The sequence below is a fragment of the Schistocerca piceifrons genome, chromosome 4 (genome assembly GCF_021461385.2).
Source record: "Schistocerca piceifrons isolate TAMUIC-IGC-003096 chromosome 4, iqSchPice1.1, whole genome shotgun sequence".
Classification (NCBI taxonomy): Eukaryota; Metazoa; Arthropoda; class Insecta; order Orthoptera; family Acrididae; genus Schistocerca; species Schistocerca piceifrons.
The window spans coordinates 264,014,627-264,029,831 of NC_060141.1; the positions used below are offsets into that span (position 1 = coordinate 264,014,627).

Here is a 15,205-nt window from a genome sequence, read left to right on the forward strand (position 1 = left end):
CATTAGAGACGGAGCACAAGCTCCGATTAGGGAAGGATGGGGAAGGAAATCGGCCGTGCCCTTTCAAAGGAACCATCCTGGCATTTGCCTGAAGTGATGTAGGGAAATCACGGAAAACCTAAATCAGGATGGCCGGACGTGGGATTGAACCGTCGTCCTCCCGAATGCGAGTCCAGTGTGCTAACCACTGCGCCACCTCGCTCAACAGTATAAGAGAGCCTACTGTTGAGATATGATGTCAGAATACAAAGCAAAAGGCAACAACCTACATATATACAAGCAACTATGCATTAGCAAATGCAGTGTGCTATTTGTATAAAACCAGTTCCTTTACCATTACGTGTTTGGCTTTCACATTTCATACAGCAAGGTCATTAGAGACATACTCACATTCGCTCAGATCTGACAAATAGTGTCGAAGAAATTGTTTAGTCAAGGCACTGAGTCACTTGAGCAGACACAAAGAAACTACTGAAATGTAAATAATGATGGTCTTGCAAATTTTACCAGTTTATATGCCATCTATAAATCATTTTGAAACAACACTATTTCATTCTTTGTGGAAAAAAGCAATGTGTACAAGGCCTAATGATACATCGCAATTAAATAATGTACAGAATACAATTTAATTCTGTATCACAGCAAGTTAGCACAGGACAGTACAACTCCTGCAAAGAAATCAGCAACTGCACAGAAATGAGATAGCTAGACTTTTATGCTTGTGTCCTGAAAATATTTATAATGAGCAGTCAAATGAAAACATGTCAGATGGAAAAAAGGTAAACTGTTTTATTATTTCAAAAGTAATCACCATAATTGTTAATATACGTATCTCACTGCGAGGCAAGGCGGTCAATACCTTTATGGAAAAATATCAGAGGTTGCCTACAGTACCATGTTGTAACCATCTGTGCATGTCTTCATCCAAAGGAAATCAATGGGCACAAACGTCTTTCTTCAGGGCTCCAAAAATAAGGATATCACATGGGGAAGATTGAAATTGTGTGGAGGATATGTAGAGGCTTCCCTGTGAAACTTCTGCAGCATATTCAAACCAATCTCTGCAACACATGGGCAGGTTCATCTTGTCTCACAGTGGGATAATTGACTTAACTGTTATGGAGATTACTTCTGAAATAATAAACAGTTTACTTACTATTTTCTAAGTCTTATTTCCACATGACTGCCCCTTATATCATCTGGAAAAGAATAATAAAATGAAAAAATAAACAAACAAATAAAAATTAAAAACCAGCAATGATTTCCTCCTTCGAAGTAAAACTAAATAAATAAATTCACCATCTCCTACACTTTACTGTGAATATCTCTTTGAAAATTGTTGATGCAACGTTTCCAAGATATTGCAACAGCAACATAAATACTTTAAGGAAATAAAAAAATTACACAGAACTGACGTAAGTGTTGCATGTACCAGGATACCAGAAAGAGTAGAACACTGTAAATAAAACAGAATGCTACAAAAACCACTTTACAGAAACTTTTGTGTGTTATAACGGAAATTTCAACAGTATTTGCCTCAGTTACCAATATTTTGAAATTCAAGAGAAAACACACCAAAGTGCTGCGAAAGGGGGTATCAGGAGAAAACCAAAACAAACTGATGAAATCAGTGACCAACCAACAGATTTACCATAAAGAAAACATATTAAACTGCAGACAGGCACAACTAAAAAACACTTACATAAAGCTTTTGGCCACAGCCTTCGTCAGCAAAAGATAAACACACACCATTCATACATACAAGCAAACACCCCCCATGTACACATGACCACCAACTACAGAATCTCAGGCTGGAATGCAACTATCATGTGGGATGCAAGCAGCAATCAGGAGAGGGCGAGAAAGGGGAAAGGATAATAGTATACGGGTGGGGGGAGAGATTAATGTCATCTGGCGAAGTGTTAGGTACTATAATGCCAACAGGCGCAGTGTCAGGAGGTTGTGGGGCAGTGAGGTGGGGAGAAACGGGAGTGAAAAGGAGAGGAGTGGTGGGAAATGTGCATTGGCAGAGGGCAGCAAACAAAGAGAGTGGGAGATGAGAACGAGGAGGAGATGATAGGACAGAGAGGATGGAAACTGTTGGGTAGAGGATATGGCAACAGTATGTATGTTACCATAGGTTGAGGCCGAGATAATAACGACAGTGGAGGACATGTTGTAAAGATATCTCCCGTCTGTGCAGTTCAGAAAAGCTGGTTCGTTGGTTTAAGGGGGGGGGGGGATGACGACAACAAACTGTTGTGAGGTCATCGGTCTCTTGTTCCCAGTAGAACAATTACCCAAGGGAAAGAAGAAAACAAACAAGACGTACAGCACAATAACAGGAGAAAGGAAGAACAAGAAAAACGACATGACAACAAACAGTACAAAGGACAAAACAGGACAAGGAAACCACAGAGAGACGCACGAAACAGGGAGAAGGGATTAAAAACAAGAAAGCAGATTACCATGGCTGGCTGACCATGAGAAAAAAAAGGAGAGGCCAGCCAAAAACCTTCACTCTACAAGACTGAGGGTGGAGGAGACAGAGGAACAAAGGACACACACTAAAACTCAGATCAAATGATAAAACCCACCCTCGCAAATAAAACTTAAAACTAAAGCTGCTGTTGAGGCATTGTCACCCAACACCGAAGGTGTGGTGCTGCGAAAGTTAAAAGTCCACCGCAGAGCAGCTAAAAGTGGGCAGTCCAGAAAGAGGTGGACAACTGTCATTTGGGAGCCACAGCAACACTGAGATGGGTCCTCGTGACGAAGGAGGTAACCATGTGTGAGCCACGTATGGCCAATGCGGAGCCAATGAAGGACAACTGATTCCCTGTGACAAGCCTGCACTTCCACACATTCGCAGTCTCCTTAATGACACGCAGTTTGTTGGGCATGCTGTTATGCCATTCCAACTCCAAAAGCCGAAAAACCTTGTGGCGTAAGACAGAACGCAGGTAAGTTTCAGAGGTGCCCATCTCCAGGAGCGGTTTCCTTGAAGACTATTTTCCCAGCCTGTCAGCGAGTTCGTTGCCTGGGATTCCGAAGTGTCCTGCAGTCCACACAAATGCCACTGAACGACAGGACCATTCCAGGGCAGAGATAAGACTCCTGGATGTTTGCTACCAAAGGATGGTCGATAGCCTGTAAGCTGCTCAGGGAGTCACAACAGAGAAGAACCAACTCACCAGAAGAAGAACGGATTTACTGAAGTGCACGAGATACGGCCACAAACTCTGCAGTGAATACATTGCTACCAGCGGGCAAAGAATGCTGTTCAATATGGCCTCTGTGGACATAGGCAAAGCCAACATTACCATCAGCCATTGATCCGTCGGTGTAAACAACTTCAGAGCCCTGGAACACGTCAAGAATTGAGAGGAAGTGACAGCGGAGAGCAGCGGGGTTAACGGACTCCTTAGGACCATGAAAAAGGTCCAGACGAAGCTTCGGCCAAGGTGTACACCATGGAGGTGTACTTGAACGGACCTCAAGCAGAGGTGGTAAAGGGAAGGACTCCAGTTCGGAGGGAAGGGATCGCACGTGAACTAGAATCGTGAGCCCTGACCTGGGTCCCTGATGCGGGAGATGAACTGCCGCAGGTGGGAAAAGGTGACGGTAATTCGGATGCTCGGGAGAATTACGAATGTGCGAAACATAACTGGCGAGCAGTTGTGCACGTCGGATCCGCATGGAGGGACCCGGCCTCCACCAGGACACTGGTCACCGGACTTGTTCTAAAAGCTCCTGTTGCTAGGCAAACGTCACAGGGTTGAGTAAACCCAACACTGAGGGCACCACCGAACTGTAAACCAGGCTCCCATTGTCAAGGAGGGATCGAGCAAGGGCTCTGTAGAGCTGCAGCAGCATAGAGTGATTTGCACCCCAGTTGGTGTTGCTCAGGAAGCAGAGATCATTGAGGTGTTGCCAGCACTCCTGCTTAAGCTGACAAAGGTGAGGTAGCCAATTCAACCGGGCATCGAAAACCAGTCCTAAGAATCGATACGTCTCCACAATAGTGAGTGGATCTTCATTAAGATAAAGTTCAGGTTCCGGACGAATGGTACGACACCGACGGAAGTGCATGACACACGACTTCGCAGCTGAAAATTGGAAGCCGTGGGCTACAGCCCATGTCTGCGTCTTGTGAATGGCTCCCTGAAGGCGCCACTCAGCAACACCAGTACTGGAGGAGCAATACAAAATGCAAAAGTCATCTGCATACAGGAAATGGGGGACTGATGGTCCTATAGCTGCTGCTATGTCGTTAATGCCCACCAATAATAGAGATACACGCAATATGGAGCCCTACAGAGTGCCATTCTCCTGAATACTGGGGGAACTATGGGAGGCACCAACTTGGACATGGAAAGTACAAAGCGACCGGGAGTTGTGGATAAAAATTGGGAGCGGTCCCTGGAGATCCCACTCATACAATGTGGTAAGCATATGATGTCGCCAGGTCGTGTTGTATGCTTTACATAAGTCAAAAAAGACGGCAACCAGGTGTTCGCGTCTGGAAAAGGCGTTCGGATGGCAGACGCAAGGGATACAAGATTATCAGTGGTAGAGCGACCCTGCCGAAAGCCACCCAGACATGGAGCCAGGAGGAAGTGTGACTCCAGGACCCAACCCAACTACCGACACAGCATACATTCGAGCAGCTTACAGAGAACATCGGTGAGGCTGATGGACCGATAGCTATCCACACGAAGTGGATTTTTACTGGGTTTTAGCACCAGAATGATGGTGCTCTCCCGCCATTGGGATGGGAAGACACCATCGCACCAGATCCGGTTGAAGATGCCGAGGAAATGTCGCTTGTAGTCAGATGAGAGATGTTTAATCATCTGAATGTGGATCCGATCCGGCCTAAGAGCTGTGTTGGGGCAATGTGCAAGAGTGCTGAGGAGCTTCCACTCTGTAAAAGGGGGATTATAGGGTTCACTGTAGTGTGTAGTGAACGAGAGGGCTTTCCTTTCCATCTGCCGTGTGAGGATGTGAAAAGGTGGGGTGGGGGGTTGTTCTCTGAAGCAGAGGCTAGAGCATAGTGGTCAGCAAAGTGCTCGGCAATCGCGTTTGTGTCAGCAGAAAACACCCCATTGGTGTTAATGCCAGGGACACCTGTTGGGTTCTGATACCCAAAAAGATGTCTGATTTCTGTCCAGACTTGGGAAGGTGACGTATGGCACACAATGGTTGATACCCACCTCTCCCAACACTCCTGTTTCCATCATTTTATAAGCAGGTGAACGCGGGCACGGAGCCACTTAAAGGCTATTAGGTGCTCTAGGGAAGGATGCCACTTATGTTTCTGTAGAGCTTGCCGACGGTCTTTAATTGCCTCAGCAACTTCCGCCGACCACCAAGGGACTGTCTTTCGCCGGGGGCACCCTAGAGAACAAGGGATCGCGTTGTAGTGACCTGCTCAATCACATCATCAATGGCACCACATGGGGAGATTCAACAGTGACAGGAGAGGTGAAGGCTACCCAGTCTACATTGTTTAAAGCCAATCTGGGCAGGTGTTCGTGGAAACGATGCCGGGGGAGTGACAGGAAGATGGGGAAGTGGTCACTACCACACAGGTTGTCATGTACTCTCCAGTGGATAGATGGGAGAAGTCCTGGGCTGCAAATCGATAAATCAATGGCCGAATAACTACCACGAGCCACACTGAAATGCGTGGCGGCCCCAGTATTTAAGAGGCAGAGACTGAGTTGGGACAGTGAATTTTCGACATCTCTGCCACAGCCAGTAAGCAAGGTGCTACTCCACAAGGGGTTATGGGCATTAAAATCTCCCGAAAGTGCCAAAGGATTGTTGTTGTTGTTGTTGTGGTCTTCAGTCCTGAGACTGATTTGATGCAGCTCTCCATGCTACTCTATCCTGTGCAAGCCTCTTCATTTCCCAGTACCTACTGCAGCATATATCCTTCTGAATCTGCTTAGCGTATTCACCTCTTGGTCTCCCTCTACGATTTTTACCCTCCGCACTGCCCTCCAATGCTAAATTGGTGATCCCTCGATGTCTCAGAACATGTCCTACCAACCGATCCCTTCTTCTAGTCAAGTTGTGCCACAAACTCCTCTTCTCCCCAATTCTATTCAATACCTCCTCATTAGTTATGTAATCTACCCATCTAATCTTCAGCATTCTTCTGTAGCACCACATTTCGAAAGCTTCTATTCTCTTCTTGTCTAAACTATTTATTGTCCTTGTTTCACTTCCATACATGGCTACACTCCATACAAATACTTTCAGAAACGACTTCCTGACATTCAAATCTATACTCGATGTTAACAAATTTTTCTTCTTGAGAAATGCTTTCCTTGCCATTGCCAGTCTACATTTTATATCCTCTCTACTTCGACCATCATCAGTTATTTTGCTCCCCAAATAGCAAAACTCCTTTACTACTTTAAGTATCTCATTTCCTAATCTAATTCCCTCAACATCACCCGACTTAATTCGGCTACATTCCATTATCCTCGTTTTGCTTTTGTTGATGTTCATCTTGTACCCTCCTTTCAAGACACTGTCCATTCCATTCAACTGCTCTTCCAAGTCCTTTGCTGTCTCTGACAGAATTACAATGTCATCGGTGAACCTCAAAGTTTTTATTTCTTCTCCATGGATTTTAATACCTACTCCGAATTTTTCTTTTGTTTCCTTTATTGCTTGCTCAATATACAGATTGAATAACATTGGGGATAGGCGACAACCCTGTCTCACTCCCTTCCCAACCACTGCTTCCCTTTCATACCCCTCGACTCTTGTAACTGCCATCTGCTTCTGTACAAATTGTAAATAGCCTTTCGCTCCCTGTATTTTACCCCTGCCACCTTCAGAATTCGAAAGAGAGTATTCCAGTCAACATTGCCAAAAGCTTTCTCAAAGTCTACAAATGCTAGAAACGTAGGTTTGCCTTTCCTTAATCTTTCTTCTAAGACAAGTCATAGGATCAGTATTGCCTCACGTGTTCCAACATTTCTACGGAATCCAAACTGATCTTCCTCAAGGTCGGTTTCTATCAGTTTTTCCATTCGCCTGCAAAGAATTCGCGTTAGTATTTTGCAGCTGTGACTTATTAAACTGATAGTTCCGTAATTTTCACATCTGTCAACACCTGCTTTCTTTGGGATTGGAATTATTATATTCTTCTTGAAGTCTGAGGGTATTTCGCCTGTCTCATACATCTTGCTCACCAGATGGTAGAGTTTTGTCAGGACTGGCTCTCCCAAGGCTGTCAGTAGTTCTGATGGAATGTTGTCTACTCCGGTGGCCTTGTTTCGACTCAGGTGTTTCAGTGCTCTGTCAAACTCTTCAAACAACCTGTCAAACAAAGGTTTAGGGAGCTGATAAATCAGCACAGCCAATACGTTCTGGGGTACCGCACCATCTGGAGGGAGATATACGTTGCCCAGTTATTTCCTGCATCATCCATGTCCTGACAGCCACAGCTTCAAGAGGAGTTCACAGGGGCACAAGTTCACTACATACCGAGTTCAGGACATAAACGCGAACTCCACCTGACGCTCTATTATATTCGCTATGGTTCTTGTAATATCCGCTGTAGCCGTGAATGGCAGGCGTCCGCATTGCTGGAAACCAGGTTGCCTGGAGGGCAATGCAGAAAGCAGGTGTAAAGCTTAACAGTTGCCGTAGCTCAGCCAAGTCGTGGAAAAAACCGCTGCAATTCCACTGGAGGATGACGTGATCGTGACACTGTGTAGGCATGAAACACTCACCGAGGCAGTTTATGCCTCAGGGTCAACTGCTGCCACCAACTTATTTCCTGAACAGACTTTATTCATTGTGTTTGAGGTTCTGGCTAGATCTAGGCCCTCAGCTGATGCCACAATCTTCACTTCATCCTCAGACACAGAGCTTGCAGGCATCGGTGGTGTGGGTGCAACCGCAATTCCCTTGGTCTTGGGGGGGTCTTCTTTCTGGATTTCTCTCGCTGATCCTTGGAGTTTCTCTGGCTGGGATGGCTTCACTGATTCAGTCTCTGGGATGGAGGATGATCATGAAGCTTTATGACCAGCTGCTTTTGGGCACTTCAGCCACTGGCAGGTGTCCTCTTTCCCACCAGCAGAAACCTGGGAAGGGAGTGACCCAAGGGACTGCTTTCCTAGTGTGAGGAGCCGAAGAAGACTTACACTGCTCCGGCTGAGAAGTGGGCACTGGTGACCCCTTGGTGGGGGGACAGTGCTCCTGAGGTAGGTGGTGCAGGAGCAACAGGGAGGGAAGTGCCGCCCCCCCCCCCCCCCGCCATCAAGGGGGGCAGGTGTAGTCTTCTGGCTCTGAGAGCCGACTGGAACTCATGGAAATGATGGGGCTACGACTGTTCTTGTAGCGGCAGCATAAGAGGAGGTCACAGCCATAGGATATAGGCGCTCAAATTTCCTCTTAGCCTCAGTGCAGGTCAGTCGGTCCAGGGTATTTTATTCCACAATTTTACTTTCTCACTGTAAAATCCTGCGTCTGATGAGCAAGGGGAATGATGCTCTCCACAGTTGACACAGATGGGAGGAGGGTCACATGGAGTATTGGGACGGGACGGACGTCCACAATCTCGACATGTGATGCTGGAAGTACAGCGGGAAGACATATGGCCGAACTTTCAGCACTTAAAGCACCGCATTGGGGGAGGGATATATATCTTGACTTCATGGCAGTAGACCGTCACTATGACCTTCTTGGATAATGTGCCACCCTCAAAGGCCAAGATGAAGGCACCAGTGGCAAGCTGATTATCCCTCGGACCCTGATGAATGTGCCAGACTAAATGAACTCCTCAACGCTCTAAGTTGGCACGCAGCTCATCGTCAGACTACAAAAGAAGGTCCCTGTGGAATATAATACCCTGGACCATATTTGAGGTCTTATGAGGCGTGATGGTAACAGGAACATTCCCCAGCATGTCACAAGCGAGTAATGCCCGTGACTGGGTAGAGGATGCCGTTTTCATCAAGACTGACCCTGACCACATTTTGGACAAGCCCTCCACCTCCCCAAACTTGTCCTCTAAATGCTCTACAAAAAACTGAGGCTTTATCGTGACAAATGAGTCCCCATCAGCTCTCCTACATACAAGGTACCAGGGTAAATAAGGTTTGTTGCCATCCTTAGCCTGGTGTGCCTCCCATGGTGTGGCCAGGGAGGGGAACGATTTAGGATCATACTTCCTTGCATTGTACTGAGACTTGGAACGCTTAGAGACTGCTGGCATTTGATCATCAGCAAGTGATCACATGGTACGCTTCATCGCGCATCGTCTGGCCTGATGCCACCCACTCCAACCAGGGGCCCTCCCCATGGGTGCCACCAAGCAGCAGCAAAGGCCACATGGCAGGACGGTCATTGCCGGGAGTCCCAATGCCCCAGGATGACGGGCATATACTCCTTGGCACCTGTGGGGAGTTAACAGTGCAGGCATCAGCAGAGCAATCCCTGCGTAGTCAGGGGGCTACAACCAACAGTGTACATGGCGGTCCCACCAACAGACTGGCTACTGTGATGGATATAAGGTGCAAAGAATTCCATGGTCATTGTCGGCACAGAAAACGACACTGAATAGTGGGTGGAGGAAAACGCATACAGGAAGGCATCCTCATCCAAGAGATGAAGGATGAGAAGGACTGCAATGCCTAGACGAGAAAGTGGGCTAAAGATCTCAATGCAGACAATGGACACGATGCACCATGCAAGGCGCCCTTCCCGAGTTGGCTTGCTCTTCAAGAAAATTTTGAAAAATGGAAGTAAAACCCTACAGGGGACAATCACATAAAGGCCGAAAGGTGTGAGACTCCTCTCAGTTGCCTCTTACGACAAACAGGAATACCTCGGGCCTATTCTAACCCCTGACCTGCAGGGGGAACTGGTGGTAGAGGAAATAATCCGATTGCTTGGGTAGTGAAGCAGTCATTGAAATCAAGTTTGTATGTTCAGCTATTGCGCCACATGGTAGTCTGCTTTGCTCTTGGTCACAGTTTGGCAGTGGCTGTTCATCTTGGTGGACAGCTGGTTGGTAGTCATACAAACAAAAATATGTTCAATGACTGCAGCATAGCCAGTAAATGATGTGGTATCTTTGAAAGCAGCCATGTCTTTTAGAAGCTGTGCTGCAATCATTGCACAGCTTTTTGTATTGGTATTGGCCCACCATTCACTGCTCCTCTCCTTTTTTGCTCCTTTTTACCCCACTGCACAACCTTCTGACACTGCTCCTGTTGGCGTTCTAGACCCTGCACACTCTACCAGACAGCATTCATCTCTCTCCCCACCCATATACTACTATCCTTTTCTTTTGCCCTTCATCCACCCCATCCTGACTGCTGCTTGCATCCATCCCAAGTGATATTTGAATTTCGGCCTGCGATGCTGGAGTTGGCTGTCATGAGCGCACGAGGTGTGCTTGCTTGTGTGTATGAATGGTGTGTGTTAATTTTTTGCTGATGAAGACTATGGCCAAAAGGTTCATGAAGTGTATTTAATTGTGCCTGCCTGCAACGTAATGTATCTTCTTTATGGTGTAGCCATCTATCTTTTCCTACATTGTTAACATTCCTATCTGGAGTTTCCATTGTTTGGTTCTATCAATAGACTACTACTTCCCATCCAGTATTAGGTCTACTGGTCTGTTACACTCTCAACTCATCTCAATACATCTCTTCTACCTCTGGATTGGTATTTAGAGGATTTTTTGGGGAACCTTACTGGTCTTCATTTGTACCAAATGGTCTTTTCAAGACATTCTGTAGTTCTCTACTGTGTTGAGAATTGGTTTTACTTTGAGATCCTTAAGGATGTCATCAGATATTTTCCTGTCCCACAATGTGTAGCCAGTTGTTCTTATGAAATGGTCTCGAGGTTCATTAGTCTCTGCTCGTCACATCTACAGAGTGTTTGACCTCTGCTGCCATACAAGAGGGTAAGTTTGACCAGGGTGTCGTATTGTTTCAATCTTGTGTGCCACTGAATAAGAGATGGTCTGAGGGTGTTATTTATTACTCCAGTGATTTTGTGTTGCATTTAATTTTCTTGAATATAGCTCAGGCTATACATTCAGAATCTGAATGTTGTTACTTGCTCGAGGGTTGCGTTGCCTATTGAAATTTCAGTTCTCTTGCAATCTTTCCTGGTGAAGGCCATAACTATGGTTTTATTGAGGGAGATCTCCATGTTCAACAATCCTACTGCTGTGAGTGGGTTACACTGATCTCTATATATCATCCTTGGATTCTGCATAAAGCAGCTGGTAATCTACAAACAGTAGTATGTCTATGTCAGTTTGTCTGTCTGCTTAGATTTTGCTATGAGGATTTTTCAGCCATTTATTGACAACTTTATATATATATTTCCTCCAATATTGGTTCCAGGAAGGAAAACCATGCGCACATGGCTACTTCAGAATCGGGATGGTAATTGAGGGGAAAAATAAAAAATCCAGTATGGATACACATCTACTTTTTATTGATCTTAAATAAACTTTCAATACAGTTGACAGAAGAAAACTTCAGAAAATCATGGCAGAAGATAACATAATGTCACCCATCATAAAAGCAATTCAGAACATTTACAGTCTAATATATTCAGCTGTTGTCCGAATCTGTCTACAATCTTATTTAGGTTGTAAACATTCTGAATTGCTTTTATAATATGTGACAGTGCATTATCTTCTCCCATGGCTTTCCGAAGTTTCCTTGTGTCAACAGTATTGAAAATTTACTTAAGATCAAAAAAGGTAGGTGTCTATCGATACTGGATTCTTTATTTTATTCTCAGCTAGCATCCCAAGTCTGAAGTAGCTATGTGCACACGATTTTCCTTTCTGGAACCTACGTTGAAGTAAATTTTTTGTGTTGAGTAAGCTCATTTCTCTACAGTTACTGCTGTCTCTGACATCACTATTTTTTATGGATTGGGATAACAATTGCTCTCTGACATCTTCATGATGGAGTTTCTCCTTTTCTGATTCTGTTCATAAAGCTGAGCAACTTTTACTTGAATCTGGAGTCACCAAGTTTAAGCAATTCCCTATTAATGGCATTCTCAGGAAATCTGTTATTTTTAGTGGATTTCAGCACAGATTCTAACCATTTACAGTGAATTACATCTACTGTGCTAGTTGTTGAAACAGGAGTAACTGTGGCATCTCAAGCATTCAGAACCTGAAAATACCTATGTCAGGAGGAAAAGGTTCTCACAGGGTGGGGATAAACCGTACATGAAGATGAAGGAAAACGAAAATTACTCCAGATTTTACACTAGAAGCACTAAGTAATGAACCTGAAGCAATTATAAAATGTAAAAGCCAAAATTTAAATTTCAGAACTGCAGCAAATCACTGGGTTAGAGATGAGAGACAAAAATTGAAAAGAATGGTGCAAATATAAGAGGAAAGGGCTTTTCAAAATAATTTTAACCCCTCAAGCCAGGAGCCCGAGTACGTACTTGCGCGCTGCGAATGTCCGCACTGGCAGCATCCCGACCACATGCTCGCCAGTTGCAGTCTCGGAGGTAAAACTGTATTGCTCTTCCATCTGTTGACAACAGCCGATACTACTTCATCAGCTAACTACAGACGTATCTGTGCTGCTCTGCTTCGAAGATGTTTGTCACGAAGTGAGGCAGTCGGGAGAAATAACGTGTTGTATCTTACAGTCCGAGCGACACTCTCAAACACAAAATGATGCAGCCAAACACTTCGCGTGGTCTTACTTCAGAGCAAATTCTCACAATGGCTGACATCGAAAAAAGTGCCCAAGGAATAGAATCATCATCATCATCATCATCATTTAAGACTGATTATGCCTTTCAGCGTTCAGTCTGGAGCACAGCCCCCGTTATTAAATTCCTCCATGATCCCCTATTCAGTGCTAACATTGGTGCCTCTTCTGATGTTAAACCTATTACTTCAAAATCATTCTTAACCGAATCCAGGTACCTTCTCCTTGGTCTGCCCCGACTCCTCCTACCCTCTACTGCTGAACCCATGAGTCTCTTGGGTAACCTTGCTTCTCCCATGCGTGTAACATGACCCACCATCTAAGCCTGTTCGCCCTGACTGCTACATCTATAGAGTTCATTCCCAGTTTTTCTTTGATTTCCTCATTGTGGACACCCTCCTGCCATTGTTCCCATCTACTAGTACCTGCAATCATCCTAGCTACTTTCATATCCGTAACCTCAACCTTATTGATAAGGTAACCTGAATCCACCCAGCTTTCGCTCCCATACAACAAAGTTGGTCGAAAGATTGAACGGTGCACAGATAACTTAGTCTTGGTACTGACTTCCTTCTTGCAGAAGAGAGTAGATCGTAGCTGAGCGCTCACTGCATTAACCTTGCTACACCTCGCTTCCAGTTCTTTCACTATGTTGCCATCCTGTGAGAATATGCATCCTAAGTACTTGAAACCGTCCACCTGTTCTAACTTTGTTCCTCCTATTTGGCACTCAATCCTTTTATATTTCTTTCCCACTGACATTACTTTCGTTTTGGAGATGCTAATCTTCATACCATAGTCCTTACATTTCTGATCTAGCTCTGAAATATTACTCTGCAAACTTTCAATCGAATCTGCCATCACAACTAAGTCATCCGCATATGCAAGGCTGCTTATTTTGTGTTCACATATCTTAATCTCACCCAGCCAGTCTATTGTTTTCAACATATGATCCATAAATAATATGAACAACAGTGGAGACAGGTTGCAGCCTTGTCTTACCCCTGAAACTACTCTGAACCATGAACTCAGTTTACCGTCAACTCTAACTGCTGCCTGACTATCCATGTAAAGACCTTTAATTGCTTGCAAAAGTTTGCCTCCTATTCCATAATCTCGTAGAACGGACAATAACTTCCTCCTAGGAACCCGGTCATATGCCTTTTCTAGATCTATAAAGCATAGATACAATTCCCTGTTCCACTCATAACACTTCTCCACTATTTGCCGTAAGCTAAAGATCTGGTCCTGACAACCTCTAAGAGGCCTAAACCCACACTGATTTTCATCCAATTGGTCCTCAACTAATACTCGCACTTTTCTTTCAACAATACCTGAGAAGATTTTACCCACAACGCTGATTAAAGAGATACCTCTGTAGTTGTTACAATCTTTTCTGTTTCCATGTTTAAAGATTGGTGTGATTACTGCTTTTGTCCAGTCTGATGGAACCTGTCCCGACTCCCAAGGAATAGAAAGGCAACTGAAATCACTCAACGGAGGAAAGTCCACTGGACCTGATGGGATACCAATTCGATTCTACACAGAATACGCGAAAGAACTTGCTCCCCTTCTAACAGCCGTGTACCGCAAGTCTCTAGAGGAACGGAAGGTTCCAAATGATTGGAAAAGAGCACAGGTAGTACCAGTTTTCAAGAAGGGTCGTCAAGCAAATGCGCAAAACTATAGACCTATATCTCTGACATTGATCTGTTGTAGAATTTTAGAACATGTTTTTTGCTCACGTATCATGTCATTTCTGGAAACCCAGAATCTACTCTGTAGGAATCAACATGGATTTCGGAAACAGCGATTGTGTGAGATCCAACTCGCTTTATTTGTTCAAGAGACCCAGAAAATATCAGATACAGGCTCTTAGGTAGATGCCATTTTCCTTGACTTCCGGAAAGCGTTCGATACAGTTCCACACTGTCGGCTGATAAACAAAGTAAGAGCCTATGGAATATCAGACCAGCTGTGTGGCTGGATTGAAGAGATTTTAGCAAACGGAACACACCATGTTGTTCTCAATGGAGAGACGTCTACAGACGTTACAAGTAACCTCTGGCGTACTACAGGGGAGTGTTATGGGACCATTGCTTTTCACTAGTAGATAGTGTCAGAAGTTCCATGCGGCTTTTTGTGGATGATGCTGTAGTATACAGAGAAGTTGCAGCATTAGAAAATTGCAACAAAATGCAGGAAGATCTGCAGCGGATAGGCACTTTGTGCAGGTAGTGGCAACTGACCCTTAACATAGACAAATGTAATGTATTGTGAATACATAGAAAGAAGGATCCTTTATTGTATGATTATATGATACCGGAACAAACACTGGTAGCAGTTACTTCTGTAAAATATCTGGGAGTATGCATACGGAACGAATTAAAGTGGAATGATCATATAAAATTAATTGTTGGTAAGGCGGGTGCCAGGTTGAGATTCATTGGGAGAGTCCTTAG

The 15,205-nt window shown here is 44.7% G+C and overlaps 1 protein-coding gene across 1 annotated transcript in view; it reads right to left on the reverse strand.

Annotated features, from left to right (window-relative positions):
* LOC124796263 overlaps nt 1–15,205 on the reverse strand; it is a 374,071-nt gene that overhangs the window by 7,258 nt on the left and 351,608 nt on the right. The gene's annotated exons all lie outside the window — the stretch shown is intronic.